The sequence below is a fragment of the Enhydra lutris genome, unplaced genomic scaffold (genome assembly GCF_002288905.1).
Source record: "Enhydra lutris kenyoni isolate GAN:26980312 unplaced genomic scaffold, ASM228890v2 scaffoldscaffold41, whole genome shotgun sequence".
In the NCBI taxonomy this organism is placed as follows: Eukaryota; Metazoa; Chordata; class Mammalia; order Carnivora; family Mustelidae; genus Enhydra; species Enhydra lutris.
Genome location: NW_019154125.1, coordinates 7,853,718 through 7,874,102, shown reverse-complemented (window position 1 = coordinate 7,874,102; position 20,385 = coordinate 7,853,718). Strand labels below are relative to the sequence as shown.

Genomic DNA, 20,385 nt, shown 5'->3' with positions numbered 1-20,385 from the left:
TCATCGTGGAATCTCCATATCTGTGCTCTTGGTCACAAAACTGTACTTACTATGCTAAGCTTACTAGCAAATGGGCTCCAAATGAATTCAGTACAGTTGGGGGATACAAAATCAATATTTCAAAAATCAGTTGTGTTTCTTTATACTAAAAAAACTATCTGAAAGTGAAAAAGAGAAAGCAATCCCATTTACAATAGCATCAAAACAATAAAAAACTTAGGAAAAACTTTAACAAAGGAGGTGAAAGACCTATACACTAAAAGACATCAATGAAAGAAATGGAAGGAGACACAAATAAATGGAAAGATATCCCCTGTTCTTGATTGGAACAGTTAATATTGTGAAAATGCTCATATTCCCCAAAGTAATGTACAGATCCAATGCAATCCCTATCAAAATTCCAATGGTATTTTTCACAGAAATGGAATAAGCAATCCTAAAATTTGTATGGAACCATAAAAGACCACAAATCACCAGAGCAATCTTCAGAAAAAGAACAAAGCTGGAGGTACCACACTTCCTGATTTCAAACTATATTACAAAGCTATAGTAATCAAACAGTATGGTAGGTACTATACAAAAAACAGGCACATAGACTAGTGGGACATATTAGAAAGCCCAGAAATAAACCTATGTATATATGGTCACCTAATTTTTTTTATTGATGGCACTAATTTATTTCCCTCTTAGAAGACCAGTTGTAACCAAATGAAGTGAACATAACCTCAAGATTTTACTGTCTTCATAATATAATATGAAGCTTAGAACTAGATCACTTGGCCCTTTCTCTTCTTATCTCCTTCCAGTTCAAAATGCTTGGATCTCTTAATAGCCAGCATTCTCTTAGATCTGTCATTGGGCTCAACACATTCAGGCCTCAGAACAATCTTCTCTGTAGTTTTAGCCTTTTTTCCGGAAAACTGGCTTAGTCTTCTTCCTGTCATAATGCCACTTTCCCTGGGCATAAAGAGTATCTTTGCCTTTCTTATACTGTGTCACTTTGTGGGGCCATACTTCTTGCAGAAAGTCTGGTGGGTTTTAGGAACATTCACAGTGTTTGCAGGCAACAAAAACTAAAATGAACAAATGGAGCTACATCAAACCACAGAGCTTCTGCACAGCAAAGGAAAAAATAGATGTAAAAGACAACCTCCTGAATGGGAAAAAATATTTGCAGACCAAAAGCTAAGGGGTTAATATCCAAAATACATAAAGAACTCATACAAACCTCAATAGCAAAAAAGCAAAATAATTCATTTTTAAAAACGAGTTAAAGGATCTGAATAAAACATTTTTTCTATAGAAGACACACAAATAACCAAAGATACATGAAAAGGTGCTGACGGGGCACCTGGGTGGCTCAGTGAATTAAAGCCTCTGCCTTCGGCTCAGGTCATGGTCTCAGGGTCTTGGGATCGAGCCCCGCATCAGGCTCTATGCTCAACGGGGAGCCTGCTTCCCCCCCCTCCCCACCACTCTGCCTTCCTCTCTGCCTATTTGTGATCTCTCTCTCTGTCAAACAAATAAATAAAATCTTTAAAAAAAAAAAAAGCCTCTGCTTCAGCTCAGGTCGTGATCCCAGGGTCCTGGGATTGAGCCCCACATCAGGCTCTCTGCTCGGCAGGGAGCCTGCTTCTCCCTCTCTCTCTGCTTACCTCTCTGCCTACTTGTGATCTCTGTCTGTCAAATAAATAAAATAAAATCTTTAAAATGAAAAAAAGAAAAGGTGCTGAACACCACTAATCATCCGAGAAATATAAATCAAATCACATCACAATAAGCTATCGCCTCACACCTGTTAGGATGGCCATTGTCAAAAAGAAAAGAGATAACAAGTATTGGCAAGAATGTGGAGAAATTGTTGGTGGGAATGTAAATTGGTACAGCCATTATGGAAAACAGTATGTCAGGTTCTCAAAAAATTAAAAATGTAATTACCATATGATCCAACAATTCCACTCCTGGGTATATATCTGAAGGAAATGAAATCAGTATCTTGATATATCTGCACCCTCATGCTCACTGCCACATTATTCACAATAGCCAAGAAATAGAAACAACCTAAATGCCCTTTGATGAAAGAATAAAGAAAATGGGAAACACACACACACACACACACACACACACACACACACACACACGTACACGAATATTATTTAGCTTTAAAAAAGAAGGCAAACCTCCCATTTGCAACAACATGGATGGGACTTGAAAGCTTTATGCTGAACTGAATAAGTAAGACAAGGAAAGACAAATACTGTATGGTATCACTTATATGTAGATTAACAAAAAAGCCAGTCTCATAGAGACAGAAAATAGATTGGTGATTGCTAGGAGGTTGAGGGGAGGAGGTATATGGGAAGATGTAGGTGAAAGGGTATAAACTTTCAGTTATAAGAAGAATGAATTCTGAGAATTGAATGCACAGCATGGTGCCTATCATTAATGATACAGCATTATATACTGGAAAGTTGCTCAGAGCAGATCTTAAAGGTCCTCAACACAAAAACAAACAAAACAACAAAACTTTGTGAGGTGATGGATGGGTTAATCATCTTGGTCTTGGTAATCATTCCACAATGTCTATGTATATCAAGTCATCATGTCATACAACTTTAAATATCCACAATTTGTCAATTATTCCTCAATAAACTTGGGAATGAAAAATTAAAAAAAAATCCAACAACAACAAATTGGCTCCAATGAACTCCTTATTAATCAGTAACTACTGCCATTCTGGGGAGGAGTAAATGACACAAGGGATGCCAATGTGAACAGAATATTGTAAAACAAGCATTCATTTATTGGTTTCTTAAATATTATTTCCTGAATGCCTGTGTCATAGAGTCACAGAAGGACAGGTAAGGAATTAGCCTTAGGAGATGGGTGTGTGACTCAATGGTTACAATGAGAATATTGCTGTGGGAGATGTGGGTTAGGTGTAATGGGAGATCAGAGGTGCTTGTAGGAGACAGGAAGGACCTCATAGAGATGACCACGTATAAGCAAGATTTGAAAGAAAAATAGAATGTTGTCAGTGGACATGACAAGAGAAAGCATGGCTTATGTTTGGGGAACAATTACTTTAACATTGTGAGGAGTCAGGCAGTATTTGGGCAGGGATATGGGGTGAAATGAGGTTAGATAGGTATCTAAGGGCCATATCATATAAGGAATACAAAGGAGTATGCTTTTTTTTTTTAAAAACACGTTTTTATTATGGTAACATATACATAATACAAGCTGTACCATTGTAACCATTTTTAAGCACATAATTCAGTGGTTTTAAGGGTATTTATAATGATGTGCAACCATCACCACCGTCCATCTCCAGAACTTTCATCTTGCAAAACTGAAACTCTATACCTATTGAACACTAACTCCCCATTTTCCCTTCCTTCGTCCCCTGACAACCACCATTCTACTTTTAGTTTCTAATGATTTAGACTACTCTCAACACTTCATGTAAGTGGAATCATATTGTATTTGTCCCTTTTGTGACTGGCTTATTTCGCTTAGCTTGATGTCATTAACTTTCATCCATGTTGTAGCATGTGTAAGAATTTCCTTCCTTTTTAAGGTTGAGTCATATTCCATTGTTCATATATAAAACATTTTGCTTATCCATTCATCCATCAGTCAACAGTTGGGCTGTTTCATATCCCACTGTGAATAATGCTGCTCTGAACATGGATGTACAAATATCTCTTCAAGATCCTTCTTTCAATCCTCTTGGGCATATAACCTGATGCGGAACTGCTGGATCATATTGTAATTCTCTTTGTAATATTTTTGAGGAACCACCATGCTGTTTTTCCCAGTGGTTGCACAAGGGTAAGGAGTATACATTTTCATCTCACCTGTGAAAGGGTCAAATAAAATACTGTGACTAGTGTAGAGTTCTGGTCATGTTTACACATTGTCAGGGTCTGATGGTGGAAAATGCTGTAGAAGGAGATTAGAGACAGGGAGAGAATTGCTGGAGATATTTGAACTAGGGAGGAGCAGTAGGGAATGGGGAGCATTGGACTTTTTTGAGTGCTATTTAGGCTATAATTTCCAGGACTGAGTTTAATTGATGAGTAAAGGAGAGTGAGAGGAATCTGGAATGACTGCAGGGGTTCTAACTCTGACAGGTGGTCAATGATGTGTTGATGCCATCAACAAAGAGAGGCAAACCAGGGTGGAGAGAAGTGTTGGGGGCTAGTGAGCTCAGATTTTTAATGTTGTGCATGAAGATCTAGATGGATATCCAGGAAGTAATACCTGGCCCACAGTTAGGTAACTCTAAGATACCATTCACTCACCATTTCTAGTGACCTCTCTACTTAAGCATATTCTGAATGAGACTGCTCTTCATTGGACTGTTAAACAGACTGTCTTGTTAACTGTTGTAAATATCACATCTAACAAACAATAGATGCTCAACAATTATTTGTTGAATAAATACATGACCTTGAACATAAGAATGTGGTCTAAGGTGAATATGAAACTTTGAAAGTCAGCAAGTTCGTTGACAAATGAAGCTTTTTGTATCAGTGAGGTTCACAGCAAGAAGCAAATGGGCTTCACTGATTATAATTTAATTGTTTACAAAGACGTAAGCATGGTTAGGGGAAGCCGAGCTGAACACAGGAGTAGAGGGAAGAAATAGTTTTACTAGAGTTAGAAGGGCTGGAGTGGTGGAAGAGGGGTGGTTTGGCAAGAGATACAGTTATAAAGGTAATGACCCAACCAGCCCTGGAGCGCAAGAAAGGAGAGAAATATCTTAGTCTCTCTTTTCTCTTGTCCTCTGACCTCTTGCTGATGCCATCTATTGGTGGAATCCATTGGAGGGAAAGGAGGTATCAGTGATAGAGTCCATAGCAGTCCCTCTCTGTGAAGCATGCAATGTAGGAAGATGTATGTCATGGTAGAGGCTACTTGTCCATGGTGACATTTTCCTTAGTACCCAGAGAAGATAATAGTTGGTTTCATTTCTGAACACTTATTTAGGATAATTAGCCATGGATTTCCATAAGCAAGCAGCTTCTGGAATACCCTTCCAGTGGTCTTCTTGGAGTGGTCTCCTTTTGAGCATGGAAAACATCCTTTACTGTGGCACCATTGTTTTGTTCATGTCTTCAAATGTCTGACCTTGTCAGATAAGTGCCAGGACAAGGACATCCCCTTAGATGTTTGACCCACTGAGAGAGAAGTACTGCATTCATCCTTCCTGATGAATTTCTTTTTTAGAACTGATTGTCCCTTGAGCGATCGATTCTGATTTCAAACTCTTCCCACTCTAGATACAACTTGGGCCAAATAGCCAAGGCTTCCCCAGCACATGATGAGGGCAAGGCATAGGATCAGACCCAGTTCTGTTCACTAAATTTCTCCACTCAGGAATGTGAAGAAACCCGTTTCTGGGACTTTTCTGTCCCTTCATCTTTTCCAATTCTTTCTCCCTCTGGATGGTTAAGTAACAAGAATTCTAAATCAGGACATCAGAGCACATTCAATTTTTGGCTAATTACTGAGTTGATGTCAGTACTCAGTTTGGCTTTTCATATCTAAGGGATAATAAATGTTTGTCACCGTCTTCCTCTTACAACAGCAACTGAACAATCTCAGGAGAAAGCTTTCCTTTGTCATTGTGCTCCTTTCCCCTCCTAAATTGTTCACAGTTTCAGACATTTCCCTGAGAACAATAATGGAGCTGCTCTGTAATAAGGCAATTCTTAAGAGGGTTATTATACCAGATGAGACAGCCACCTCTCACTCTGTTTAATTTTGTAGTTATTCAACACTGAAGAGAAATTTCCTGATTCTCTTTCATATTGATTAAGCACAGCATAATTAAGGGAGAATAAAAGATAGCTGACTTATCCAATTTATAAATTTAATTTTATCTAAACCACACATTCGTAATGGTAAGATAAAACAGAAGATGAAAGTGTGTGTGTGTGTGTGTGTAAAGTAAAACAACAACAAAAAAGAGTAATACTTTGGAGCACCAGGCCTGAGCCTTAACTCATTCTTTTCTCAAGAGCCCATCTAGCAAAGTAGGATAGGCAACAGAATTCAATCACATGGAGAGAATTTAGAGTGTATCTCCATACCCTCTTTCCATACTGGGTTTAGATACTGTTTGATTGCCTGTCCTGTGGAAGAAGATGCTATTAGATTTCACTCCTCTAAAGATATGTTCCTTCTTTATCACAAATTCCAAGGTTCACTTTTTACTATGACTTCTGGAGCAATGGTAGAATGTCACTTTCAACTCCGATGGCTTTTCTGCATGAGTATAATATGACAAAGAACACTGAACAGATTCACCCCATGCCCTAAGTTTATCATGGACAGCACAATTATAGACCAGTGGGAAAGAATTCATTGAGCTCTTGCCCAAAATTCCTTCTGGGCCAAGGAAAGAAGAGTTGCTAGTATGTTACCTTTTATTTCTTATTTATACTGGGCCTTTTCCAGATGGCCATGACTTTGCTCTGTTGGCCCAGCTGGCCTCAAGGACATTGTGAAGAGCAGTAAACTTTTTTGGGTGAGTTCTCTCATTCCTCTGCCACACGCCCAGTGTTGGCAGTAAATAAATATGGGGGCATTTTGACCTACCTTTAAAACTATTCAATCTTTCCGTAATGAGAAATGATGGGAAAACAGGGAAAAGTGTTAGTTTGGGCCCTAAGGCATTTTTCTAAGTCAGTTTTATCAGCAGGGAACTAGTTCCATTGAGAAAAATCTTGAATCAGAAAAATTTTCTAGGAAATATGTTTAATTGATTTTCCTAATGAAAGTTGGAAATCTAGAGCAAAAGATAACTAGTGTCAGTCAGAACCTTGGAGTTGATAAGCCACAACTCTGTAATGCTTCTGATTCACTCATGCGTTTTGCGGGATGAGAATTCGTACATCTACAAAGTTTTGGAGATCAACCATTTTCAGGGTAATTATAGCACAGTTTACATCAACACATAATTCACCATTTCCAATTACCAAAATAATTGGGCCACAATATGGTCAGCCCAGATAATTTTAGCATTCATATCAAATTGACCTTTAACTAGTGATTTGAGGACTCTGTGATCAGCTTCTATGGCAACAAGGAAAATACTACTGAACCGTGATGTATTCGGTCGAGCTTTATAAGCAGTGTGGCGAAGTGCTGTTAAACATGCCTATTTGCAGAGGTGCCTGGGTCCTGGGATCGAGTCCCTCACTGGGTTCCCTGTTCATCCGGGAGTCTGCTTCTCCCTCTGCCCCGCCGCCCCCAACTTGTGTTCTCTCTCTCTCACAAAAACAAATAAATAAAGTCTTTTAAAAATGGCTCTTTGCAGAAAGGCGCAAAAATGTTGGCAATTGTCCATATTAACCCTGCTCAAGTGCACATAGTTTCCTTTAAACCATTACGACTGTGATCTCTTTTTTAGTTAAAATAAACCCTTACTTGAGACATAGTCTCTTTAGCAGTTTCTCTTTGTTTTTCAGCCAATTAATTCAGGTTTTTAACACCTACATTTCCCACAAACATTCTCAATTGAGTTTTGTTTTTATTCTGCTTTTACAAATTCAGGTATAAAAGGCATGCGTATTATTAGTATCCTTTTCAAAAATTGTACTTTGGTTCATTTTGAATAGCTATATATTTTCCCCCAAGTTTGGGTGGAATCTTTCTGCATCTGGATTGGAGCATAGATCAAATAAAATCTGTGTGTAAAACAGAAAAAAATAAAATGAAATCAGTGTATGAACACACTGCCACAACTTGTCAAAAATGTTGCTACCTCCGTCACCATTTTCATACTCCTTACCATGGATTACAGGAGAGTAAAAAAATTCCTAAGTAAATTGAACTTATTTTTCACACATTTAAGCACGCTCACAACCTAGATTTTTGTATGCTTTTGAAAAAACTACTCTTATCAGAATGATTTCATATTAACGTTCTTCTTTTCTGCAAAATTATCTGTAGCTGATCTTACCAATGAGGCATGTACAAAGACCACTGCAATCCTTCTCATGTATCATATTGTTTGGTTATATTTTAATTGTGTTATCTATTTTTTGGAGGAGGAGGAGGAGGGAGGGTATATGAAATTTTATTTTTAGATTGTAACATTTGTTCAGGGTTTTATTTTTCTATTTCTATTTCTATACTTTTCATACGAAGTATAACATTGTGAGAACCACATTTCCTGATTCTATTCCAGCCCTGATAATATTTCATCTAAGATATAGGACAGCTTTTTCTGTCTCTTGGGGACAATGGGAACCATGAATAGTAAACTACTTAGTAGTTCCAGGAGGGTAAGTGCTTCTTTCTAGCTCTGCTGTACAGCATAGGTTCTCTCCCTCATGGAGAGGTGAAAGGGTGGAGATTGAAAAGTTTTATTTTTTAACTTTTTTTCTCATTTTAAAAAATTTAAATTCAATTACTTAAAATACACTGTATTATTAGTTTCAGAGGTAAGAATGAAAAGTTTTAAAGCAGTGAAATGGAAAATCCTCAGCATTCTCTTCTTGAGTATCCCACAAGCTCAACGTCTCCCAGGAATTTAGCATCTGTCAGCATTTTGACAACCAAGATCACATTTGAATCCAAACCTTTGATATTCTAATATTCTTGTCATCAGATTCTCCACTCACCTCCTCCTAAAATTAGCAAACCATCTTCTGTGAAGGCACCAACCTTGATGCTCATCTAGATGGATTTTCTATTTTCCATCACCATTGTTTTAATAAATGCACAAACCCTGGGATGCCTGGGTGGCACAGTTGGTTAAGCATCTGTTTTGGTTTTGGCTCAGGTTATGATCTCAAGGTCGTGAGATCCAGCCCATGTTGGGCTCTGTTCTTAGTGTGGAGTTGGCTTGAGATTCTCTCTCTCACCTTCTGACCCTCCCACTCATGCTCTCTCGCTCTTTCTCTCTAAAATAAATAAATAAAATCTTAAAAAAAAAAAGGCACAAACCCATAATACAAAATCCCACAAATGCAGATAAAGAATGCAAGCTGTTTCTTAATGAGGTCAAATCATAGAATTTCCTGTTCATAATCAGAGATTGCCAGAGAGCCATGTATTCGTGTAACCTCTGATCTGGGCCAGCACAGGCAAGATGGACTTTAAAGCTCTTACCTTCAGTTCTCACCTGCAAGGTAGCCTGGCCGTGGGAGTAGGAATAGTTCTAATGAGAATCGTCTCGAAGCAAGACAATACATCTATTTTGAGTGGGTGCATTTTCCAAAATGTATAAATTGTCTTTTAATTGTAATTATGTAATCCTCAAGGCAACAAAAGTAAGGATGACTTCACTGGAGTTGATGGGCCTCCGTGCCCACAGGAGGATTTTCCCTCTGGGACACATGCAGGAATCAGAGCACTGCTGTGTTCTGAAATCAGAGCTCACATAGCAGCCTCTGGAAGCTTCTCCTGGAGCAGCCAAGTCAAAGGGCAAATGGTGTGGGGTGGGGCTATTCCACGCTTGGTTAAGTCACTGATTTTTTTTACAGGACAAGCCAGGCCAACTTAGTCAAGCTATTTGAGTATAGCAGCAGTGGTTTCCAGAAAGTATTGTTACCACAGATGTTACTGCAAGATAATCAAAAGAACACATCTAATTTGGGGATGTAGAGTACTTATTTCTGTTGCTGATTCTATCATTTGAAGCTTTCAAAGCTGAAGCCTTTCATGATTAAGCACATATTATTCTCCTGGAAGATATTTCTTTTTTGGCAGATAAGATAATGGAACAGATCCACTGTTTGTCAAGAGGAGTTACTATGTCATTAAAAAGCCTTTAACACAATGTTTTTCTCTTTTCCATGCTGGTTGAAAAGATTTGAATGCAAAAGCACAGATATAACAATAACAGTACAAAACCTAAATTGTCCATGGAAAAGCTTAAACCAACTTAAAATTTTCCATTTGCCAAATGCTCTTCAGGCAATTTAAATGTAATTCAAAACAGGCACTCAGTAGCCACAGATGTGTGGTGCCTCAAAATGTTCTTTGTCTTGGTTGCATACATCCAATTTCTTTCTAAAAATTGTCTCTATTCCAGCAGGAGAAAAAAATACCCAAATTCAATTACAAAATTTATATGATTAAAATCTTTTCTTTTCTTATGAGTCTTGAAAAAGTATTATCATTTACCTCAAAAAATCCCGAGTTATGCTGTTCTTTAAAACTTAAGAACAATGCCAGGAGGGCCTTTTGCAGTATAATATGAGTTTATTGAATATCTAGGGTTTGGAATTCAAGGAAATGATCTAAAACACCACTACCCCTGGGCATGGATACAGAGGGGCTTCTATTTTTGCTCATTTGTACAATGAGGTCATCACCACATTTTGTGTCCTCTAGAGGAGGTAAAAAGGGCACCCCAAATTTCTGTCAGAAGATGACTGAACACTGCTAGGTACCACCTCAAGGTTCCCATTCCCTCAAACACTGCTGTTTGGATGAATTTACAGTTTAGAAGATACTTGAATAGAGGAAGTTATAAACAATTTCTGGAGACCTTTTGGAGGTGAATAAAGGTTCCTGATTGTCACTGACCAAAATATGTTACTCTAAGACCCTCACCTGCCGTTTTTGATCTGGACCTAGCCAGACACTACACTTTCTAGAACTCATTAATGCAAGTTCTCCCTAGAAATGTATGTGCAGGTGCTACATCACCCAGAGAATGGCCCAGAAAGGGAACACACTCTTTGGGGAGGTTTCTCTTGGGAGCTTCTGGGTCCTCTGGAGAACAAAGAGCTCCTGGATCTCCTGAACCATCTTGTTCTACAGTCTTCCACCCTGATGGGGTGAGAGTGCTGCGATTCCAGACTCCCGTCCAGTCTGGCAGCATAAACATGTAACTGGTGTATGTATCTTCTCTAAGCCTCAGTTCCTCAGAAGTGGTAGAAGATCAATAGTCCTTGTCTCACAGGGCTGTGAGAATGACACAAGATTTTATACATAAATGCTCAGTGCCTGCCACACACTAAGTGCTCATGGTAGCATTGTTGATTCCAAACTCTGGAAGGGAATGTCTGACATTTTGGGAGTTTGGTTATGGAAAATGTTTAGCAAAACACCCATGGAAGGTACCAGTATACTGTCTCTTGTGTCTCGACTTGCATGCAAACACACTAGGATTCAGTCTGATTTGTCAAGGGTGAGGCTGGACAAAAATAATCAAGTTCACCCTGTAGCTCCTACCTCTCTTTCAGTTTGTCTCACATTGAGTAACAGAAAGTCATTTGATTAAGCAGTAAGTTTACCATCCGTTCTCTTCCAATGGGACCTCTTTGTCATCTTTGTGTAAACACGCCAATGGCAGACCTGGAAAACAAGTGAAATGGTCTTGAGGATATATTATCTGTGTAAGATGGCTGGTGGTAAATAAACCTGCAATCCATGGCTATGTGGGGCATGGGCCCTAGACTCCCTCACGGAAGTTACATAACCCCGAGCATTAGAGGAAAAACCTCATGCCTTCACGGGTTAGTGATGTGAACACATGCAGAGCTTAGGGATCTTTCACGTTAAAGCAGTCAGAACATGCCCACTAAGGCAGGGAAAACCCCATAGAGCCCCATGAGGTTGGCAGGCCTCTTCCTGCTTTGCCTGTGCCTCATGATAACCTGCATCCTTGAAATTATTAGTACAGTTTGGTACTGAGTGAGATGTAGCAAGATGAGCTTTTCAATTCTGAAATTTCAATTCTGAAATCACTCAAGACACTATGAAGGAAGGACATTGCCGGTTATATAAAAATCCTCTCCTGCCCCCCAGTATATGTTGCAAAAAATGGGTAAACCAATGAGAGTAAATGGACAAATGAACGAATGGGGACCTGTTTTTCCTATAATCATATGAAACTCACTCGAAGACGTTAAAAGAAATAGAACACCGAAGACTGATTCTTTAATAGTGGATTTCCAGGCATTGCGATTGGTTGACAAGGAGGTAAGAGAATCAGGGGTCTCTGGAGCTATTTGTCCACGAGCTGGTCTTGTATGGATTCAGTGTATGGCGGGGAGGGAAAGTTGGGTCATTAGTGTTTTTGTTTTTTTAAAGAATGTACCGAGAGGAAATTGTCTGGATTTAAGTCAAGGAATGATTTGGCTAATTATAGTTTAGCTTGAGCCTGTAGGACTTTTGCTGATTGGCTTGACAACAAACAACCTTTAAAGGGACACAATGTAGAATAAAACAGCTTATTACAGTTGTTCACAAAGAGACCTCTCATGAGAAATTTTAGGACTTAGAAAAGCACGAATCAGCTAACATCTACAGAATATATTTTGGAATTACAAATTCCTGGCAGTGTACATAGTAAGCCAAATCTTTATACCAAGAGTCCTTTTTTTGCTTAGAGTGGATTCTGCATTCTATGCAAATCCAAGCAGATGTTAGTGACTGGGATCTTGTCCTAGTAATTGAAATAGACTTATCCTGGAGGAGGATTTTCAAAAGCCCTGTGTACTTTCTGTCTGATAGAGTCAAGCGTACATGATGCTTTCAAAGTCTTAGACTGCAAGAGAGGGACGTGTCCACCACAGACCTCAGTGAGGGTTTATGAAAGGTTTATAATGTTATATTTGGCATTACAAGGAAACCAAAGCTAAATTGACAAAGTTCTTTATAAATCAGACGTAAGCAAAGCAACTGAAAACCCCCCAAAGAAGAAAACTCCATCCCTGCAGATTATGTTCATGTCTGGTTTATTGACCTTTGTATTGTAGCCCAATTATCTGGCACAGTACTTGCTTTATAGTTAGGACTCAATAAATGTTTCCTGAATGAATGTATGTAATGATCAACCTACTGACCTTTCCTCTGATGCCTTACACTTCAAAATGTTAATGTGACCATCAGAAACTTGCTGCATCCAGTTATTCTTTCTGTCCTTGGGCCCTAGTATTTGAGAGCAAAAATGAGAAGACACATTTGTTCGCTATTAGTGCTGTATTTGCAAAAATTTTCACAAGGGCACACAGGATTCCGGGATCTGCTGTGAGAGCTACAAGCTAGCTAACTTCAGAGTAAGATTTTTAAGGAAAGCAATCTTGTAATTATGTTAGCAAAGAATTGTAAATAGACAAAAGCTAACCTGCCAAAGTATTTTTAAGAAAATATTGTTGGTTTGTTTCATATTTAACAACTGATGTAAACAAAAAAATTCCTGCCTTTTGTCATGTGTCAGACATTCTGTCCTCTAGAAACAGCAACTTCTTTGGAAAACACATCTGGTTTCTGAGCCCAGCCCTGTCCATCAATAAAACAGATGGTTTTGAAAGAGAGACCAGAAGGCGGGAGTGGGTATTAAGCTACAGGCATTTTTCCAAGTAAAATTTCCTTCTTGGTACTTGAAGGTTGAGATATTCCCTGAATATTGAAAGTATTTCACAAGTCTGTATTGTGATGTCAAATATTAAAATTTAGAAATGGGAGTGATGGTAAGAACACAGATTGGTTGCCCACACTACATCCTTAAAGGCATAATTTGGGTTGCTTAATTTGTGATGCTAGTGGTATGCTAGAAGACAAGAAAAAGTGTCATAAAAACTAGGGGTTAAAAAATTACACTTTGGTTTCTGCCTTTGGGTAAATGGCTTAGTCTTCATATCCTCACCTTTGAAGTAAAAGGTTAAGCAGGTGATTCCCAAGATTCTAATACTAGCCTTAGAATTCTGTGACTAATACACACTCTGTTGGAATTCTGAACTGCTACAATCTTTCTGAAGGACCATATATATCAAATATACCAAAAAAACCCTAAAAAGGATAAGATATTTTGACTCTGCCATTCCACTTTCATAAACATATCCTAAGGAAATAAATGGGCACTTGTGTAAATTTGTATTTAAAAGGCTGCTTATTGTAGATTAGTTTAGGATAACACAGTTTTGGGCAACAAAAATGATCATCCATAAATAATTAATATATAAATACATTTTGTATATCCATAAACTTGAAAAAACAAAAATTTTCTATGCCAGTGTTGGCAACATTTCCTTCTTAGTAAATGACATGGCCAGAAAGAAAGAAAGAAAGAAAGAAAGAGAGGAAGGCTGAACTCTCGTGGACATTAAGTATTTGGGAAATGACATTCATGGTGAGCAGTCTATGACTAAAGCTTTGGCTCTGGTCTTTCAGAAGTTCTCCTTTAGCAAAGGAGCCTTCAAAGCGGGACATTGCTCTAGGTGTTATATTTTGGGATTCTGTGTTGAGAGAGCAATATAGGGGAGGGACTATGGCCTCTGTCATGTAATTCACACCCTGGGCTGCCATTAGTGCTTGGGATTGGCCTGGGTAAAAACGGAGATTGAGATAGGCATGGTGTGGTTATCTAAAGAATTCCACATGAAGTCAGTTTCTGTCAATAGGCAACAACCAAGGAAATAGGTGTGTCTTCTCAGGTGTATAGACAATAGATGAGCAACCCAGTCAGGTATTCTGCGAAGAGATACATCTAGAAAGGTCTGTCAGTTTGGCAGCAGGGTTCCAGAATGTATGGGATTCGGGAACAAGGAAGAAGTTGTCAGGGCAGAGAAGAAGCTTAGAGTAAGATGGGTCACTATATTATTACCTGAGACGGGGTAGAGAGGTGTGTATGGGAAATTGACTTTGGAAATCAAATGTTAAAGCCACCTTTTCAGAACAAGTAAGGGCTAAGCAAGTGACAGCTAAGACTCAGTTCAGAAACATCATTGGCTGGATCCAAGCTCTCATTGGTTTAACCAGGAGGACATCTGTAAGCTGTGTCCTTGATAGAAGCTGTTATGGATGGGGAATACTGATAGACTGTGGAAGTTGGGGGAGGGTAATGAGAGAGGGATAATATCATGATTTTGTGGCACCACCTCCTTCATCTTTGCTGCTGCCATTATGGGGACCAGCCTGATGCTCTAGCTTTGCCTAAGTTCATTCCAGTGAGCCCCAGCAGAACGAGTCCAAGGACATAAATGGAGCCAAGCAAAAGCTGGTGAGATAATGAATTTGATGGTCCATCTTTAAACACCACCATTTTTTTTCAGTCCAATGATGTTTTTCATTTTCCAATTGCCTTTGGACTGTCATGTAGCAGCAATGTATCTTCATGAGTATTTCCCCCAATAGACTTCCTTTTACAGTCTAATTATTTGTTTAATTCAACAGACATTTGGTGAATACCCACCATGTGCCATGGACTATACCATGCCCCAGAAAATAAATATGAGACTCACATAGTCCTTGCCTGTGAGGTGTTCTTTCTTTACTCCATGAATGACAGGTTGACTGTAAGCTCTTAGAGGGCAGAGACCATCTTTTCTGCTGTCTTTTCTCAAAGCGTATTCTGGACAATCTTTCGATTCTACTCTTTGCCTCATCTACCACTTTTTGTGTTTCCTGAGATAGGATCTTAACAGACTTAAATATCTGGCCCAGCACTATAATAAATGCTAATAATTACATAGGACTTATGATATTCTGGACCCTTTCCTAAGATTTTATGTTATTAAATCACAACCCAACAAGGCAGGTACTTTGGTTATTCTTGAGTCACAGGGGGCTAAGCAATTTGTTCAAGGTCACAGTTACTAAGTAGGAACAGTACCATTTCAGAGACCAAGCACTTCACAATTCGATATGTTCCATCAGTAGTGGGTAGAAGAAAGGTACAGTCTCTATCACAGGGAAATTTATAATCTGCTTGACAACAATGACGCTAAATTACTGAGACCTATTGTGGATGATAAGAGGTTTGAATGTATGCTGCAGGCTATACTGATGTAGAAGTTGAAAGGGGTGATTCAGTAGTAGGGAAAGGTTTATTGGACGGTGTCTTGGAAAATGGATAGGATCTGGGGAGACAGAAGTGTAGAGAGCATGCTTGGTAGAATGGCAGGGAGTCATATGTGTGGGAACACAGCTTAGCCCCCTCTCTAGACCAGAGCTCAGTACCAGGCACTGGGTCCTGAAGGAGGGTGCAGGGAAAGCTAGAATGTAGTTTCCCTTTTTTGCCCTTGAGGACAAAAATGTTTCAGACTGACATCTTTTATTCATGCGGTACTATTTCTGAAAAGCTAAAAGTAACCTTATCAATTTTAAGGGTCTTATCAATTTTAGAAAAGAAAATCGTTTCTGCAGAAATTTCAAAAGCTGGTAGGACTATTAAAATTTTTAAATATTTGGGTTTTCAAAAATGTAATTGCTGCCCATAATAAGCTTAATATTTTTTTTAATCTCTCTTGATCTGTACAAAATTATTCAACAGTCAGAACCAAAGTAACTACCATCACTGGGAGTATACTTACTTAAAACATTCCAAACTTGATCTCTCCTTTATTTTAAACATAAATAAAAGGTACTTAATTGTGTGAAAGGAAGATAAAATCTGTGTTGTGATGATGTCAGAGCATTTAATAAATCAATTTGATTCACTGAGGGGAAAATAGGCCAAAACTAGTGTTAGAGTATTAAAAAGAAAGAAAGAAAGCAAGAAAGAAAATAAGAAAGTAAAGGAACATTTATAAAGCGGATCCCACATGCTAGGATTTCTATTAATTTTTCATGCATTCTCTACTTTAATATTCACAAAAATTCCATGAGAAAGATATTCGTATTCCTATTGTATAGATGAGAAAAGTGAGGTTTGGAAAGGTTATTTTCTCCAAATCACACATATGGTAAGGAGAAAACAGAGACTTGAATCCAGGCTTTCTGCTTCATTGCCCCCATGCTCTTAAGAACCACTCTTGGCGTAGTCCCCAAATGCAGTCTGCTGTGACTCACGATGACAAGATGGCTGCCCTCCAGGTCAGCACTGAGATCCCCTTGGGTTCATCCTCCCTCCAGATACTCTTTCTGCAGTGCAAATATGAGTGTATCAGAGCAGTAAAGGAAGGCTGTGGTGATGTGTGGATGAAATATCCAGCAGACTGGCTGTAATTTTCAATAACCCCTTGTATTCTTGGTATTGTACTAAAATGTTTAACTGCTTATTGAAGTTTCAGATAGGAAACCCAGGTCTTTTCCTTCAGCAAGAGCTCTGCCTCCTTATGTGTTGGACCTTCTCATTGGATCTAAGTAAAGCTCATTTCAAGAGGGGGGCCTGCAGAAACAAACAGGATAAACTGAAAGAACACCTCTAATAAGATAGTTCCTATATGTAGTGAGAACTGGTTGGCTGTGCCCTGTGTCCACGACCCACCTCAAGCTGCAGCAGGTTCCCATCATCAGAGATCTGTGAATTCAGAGCTCCTGGAAATTTTGTTGTGTTTCATGTGGGCCAAATGTATTTTGAAATCTTGGAGGAAGAATTTGGGACATTTTGGACAATGAGAAATTAGAGATTGATGGCAAAAGAAAAACATAAATTGGGATTAGTCACTAGGACTTCAAAATGGAAGGATCCCCCAGATGAACTTGAGATGGTGGTTCTTTCTAAAAGGAAATTCTACTTACAACAAGGCATTTCAGCCCCCAAGACAAATAGTCCAATTTTAAAAATGGGCAGAAGAAATGAACGACACCTTTCCAAAGAAGACATCTGGATGACCAACAGACACATGAACATATGCTCAACATGACTCATCATCAGGGAAATGCAAATCAAAATTACAATGAAATATTACCTCACACCAGCCAGAATGGTTAAATAAATGGTTATTTTATGGTTAAAATAAAAAAAAAAAAAGAAACAAGTGTTGGGGAAGATGTGGAGGAAAGGGAAGCCTTGTGCACTGTTGATGGGAAGGCAAACTGGTGCAGCCATGGTGGAAAACAGTATGGAGCTTCCTCAAAAACTTAAAAATAGAACCACCCTATGATCCAGCAATTGCTCTACAAAAATACAAAAACACTAATTCACGGGGAAATATTCACCCCTATGTTTATAGCAGCATTATGGAAGAAGCCCCCAAGTGTCCATCAGTAGAGAAATGAATAAAGAACTTGTGAGGTATATATATATATATATACATATATATATATATATAATAAAATATATAAAATATATAAATATGTGATATATAATATATAAAATACATATAAAAATTTAAAAAATTATATATATATAAAATCGAATACTACTCAGCCATAAAAAAGAATGAAATCTTGACATTTGAAATGACATGATGGATGGATCTAGAGAGTATTATGTTGAGTGAAATAAGTCAGTCAGAGAAAGACAAATAACATATTTTCATTCATATGTGGAATTTAAGAAATAAAACAAATGAGCAAAGGGAAAAAAGAGAGAGAGAGAGACAAACCAAGAAACAGATTCTTAACTCTAGAGAACAGACGAATGGTTATGAGAGGGGAGGTGGATTGGGGGATGGGTGAAATAGGTGATGGGGATGAAGGAGGGCACTTGTAATGATGAGTGCTGAGAAATGTGTGGAAGTGTTGAATTACTACATTGTACACCTGAAACTAATATAATATCATATGTTAACTGTATTGGAATAAAAATATAAACAAATAAAAATTAAAAAAGACATTTCAGGGGGAAATTATTTATTTATTTATTAAAAATGTGTTTTAATGTACATGCACTTCCTTTCCCTTGGGTCTCTGAAGGCAGTTTGCCAGAGTCTCTTTTCTATTACAAGATAGAAATTTAAAAAGATCAGGCAGGTGGTAAATATTAGCCCCTAATTACTTGCCCTAAGTATTGATTTCTTTATTAGCAAAATGGAAACAATAGCGATACCTACCTCATATTTTTTTAGAATTAAATTTAAAAATCCATATATAAAGATACTTACTTAGCACACTGCCTTATTGCTTAGCACATACTAAAAAAATTCATAATAAATGAAGTCCTCATTAACAATATTATGTTGTGACCATTAAAAAATGGGTATGTCTTGATCCCTTTAGTAAATGAGATTCAACCTCTAAACCTTAAATAACTATACCCTGTGTCTCCCTTGCTGTTAAGATCCAGGCTTGGGAACTTAGTGGTCCAGGATCAAGGCTCGTTGTCTATTGTGATTCTGGTAGGAGCTAATTCCCTTGACTGGGGCCCAAAGCACAGGAGTTAGCTGAATTTTATATGACAAGTCTGGGGCATTCTGTTTGGTATTCATATGTGATGCTCTTAGGCTAGTTTCAAAATTTTTTATTTTGACTTTACTTTTCTCTTTTTAAATTACTTTATCCATGATTATATAACAGTTTGAAACAATTTGGTTATCATAAAATCATCAGTGCTAAATAGCCTATCTTCTTCTGCATGATATGATTGCCCTTGGAGGACTGAACTGAACTTAAATTGGGGCTTACCTTTGCTTTTCCCATTCTGTGTCAATTTAATCATGGAAAACACCATAAAACCTCCCTTATCTCAGATACTAATTGTAAAGGTTTATTTTCTTTTAACTATGATCTGAGAGCATGTTTTTGCTACTTTATCATAGCTCTAATATTATAAGAAATTGAAAATTCATGCATGCAGATATTGTTTATGAATATGGGGCAGCTCTAGATGCATTTTTTATGAACATGGAACATTTGGCTTTGCATCTGGTAGTGTGGAGAAAAACATATCCAGCTCTGCACCCTAGGAGACATCAAGATTACTTTATTATTACAATGGTTTCCATAACTCTAGGCACTTTTCAGGCACCTGGATCTTCATAAATGGTTCAGACCTCACTGATGGCATTTTATTCATATGATGTTCAGAAGCTAGAGATCATTTGAGCTAGCTGGGTTTCTAAAAACATACGGGAAATAAATGCAAGGAAAGTCTTAGGAACCAAATTTGTACTTTATTTCACTGTTGGTACTCTTTTAAGCGGCGAGTCACATCTTGGGAGCTTGTTGGCCGCCATGAAACCGAAGGCTTCTCCTTGGAACACATCACTGGTGCCCTTTGTGTTGGTCTCAAGTCACCTTCTTGATTTTAGGGGGGATAAATGTAACCCTTCTGTAGAACTTAATGCATAAATTGATTAATCCAAATAAGTCCTTCATGGTTTTTTAAGTAGCTCATAATTATATCTAACATTTATGCTTTCTAAGTGTCTCTTAGAAATCGCCTGCTTTCAATCTTGGAAAGGCACTCTATTGTTTGAAAGGAATTGGATGGAAAAAAGATGACTTGGCTTTTAGTACAAAAGCCATCAGAGAGCCTTTGGGCAGTTCATTTGTGCACTTGTATTTTTTGACACTCACTCAGTAGGTGAACTTACATGGAAGAGATCCGTGTCTAATAGGACTGTCTGATTCTATTTATTTTTGTTATCATCTTGCAGGGCTGTTTTTGGCATGTGCTTATTTAAGTCTCCAGTCTCCAAAAAACTGGGCAATCTTGTGCAGGTCATTTCAAGTTTGCCTCGGACACTTAAACACTGACATTTTCTCCACACTAATTTGGGTTTTTGCCTTTGAGAACAACTAGAA

General features: G+C 38.1%; 1 pseudogene; it reads right to left on the bottom strand.

Annotated features, from left to right (window-relative positions):
* Positions 1 to 716: 716 nt before the first annotated feature.
* Positions 717 to 15,359, bottom strand: LOC111155394 (annotated as a pseudogene).
* Between the last annotated feature and the right edge of the window lie 5,026 nt (positions 15,360 to 20,385).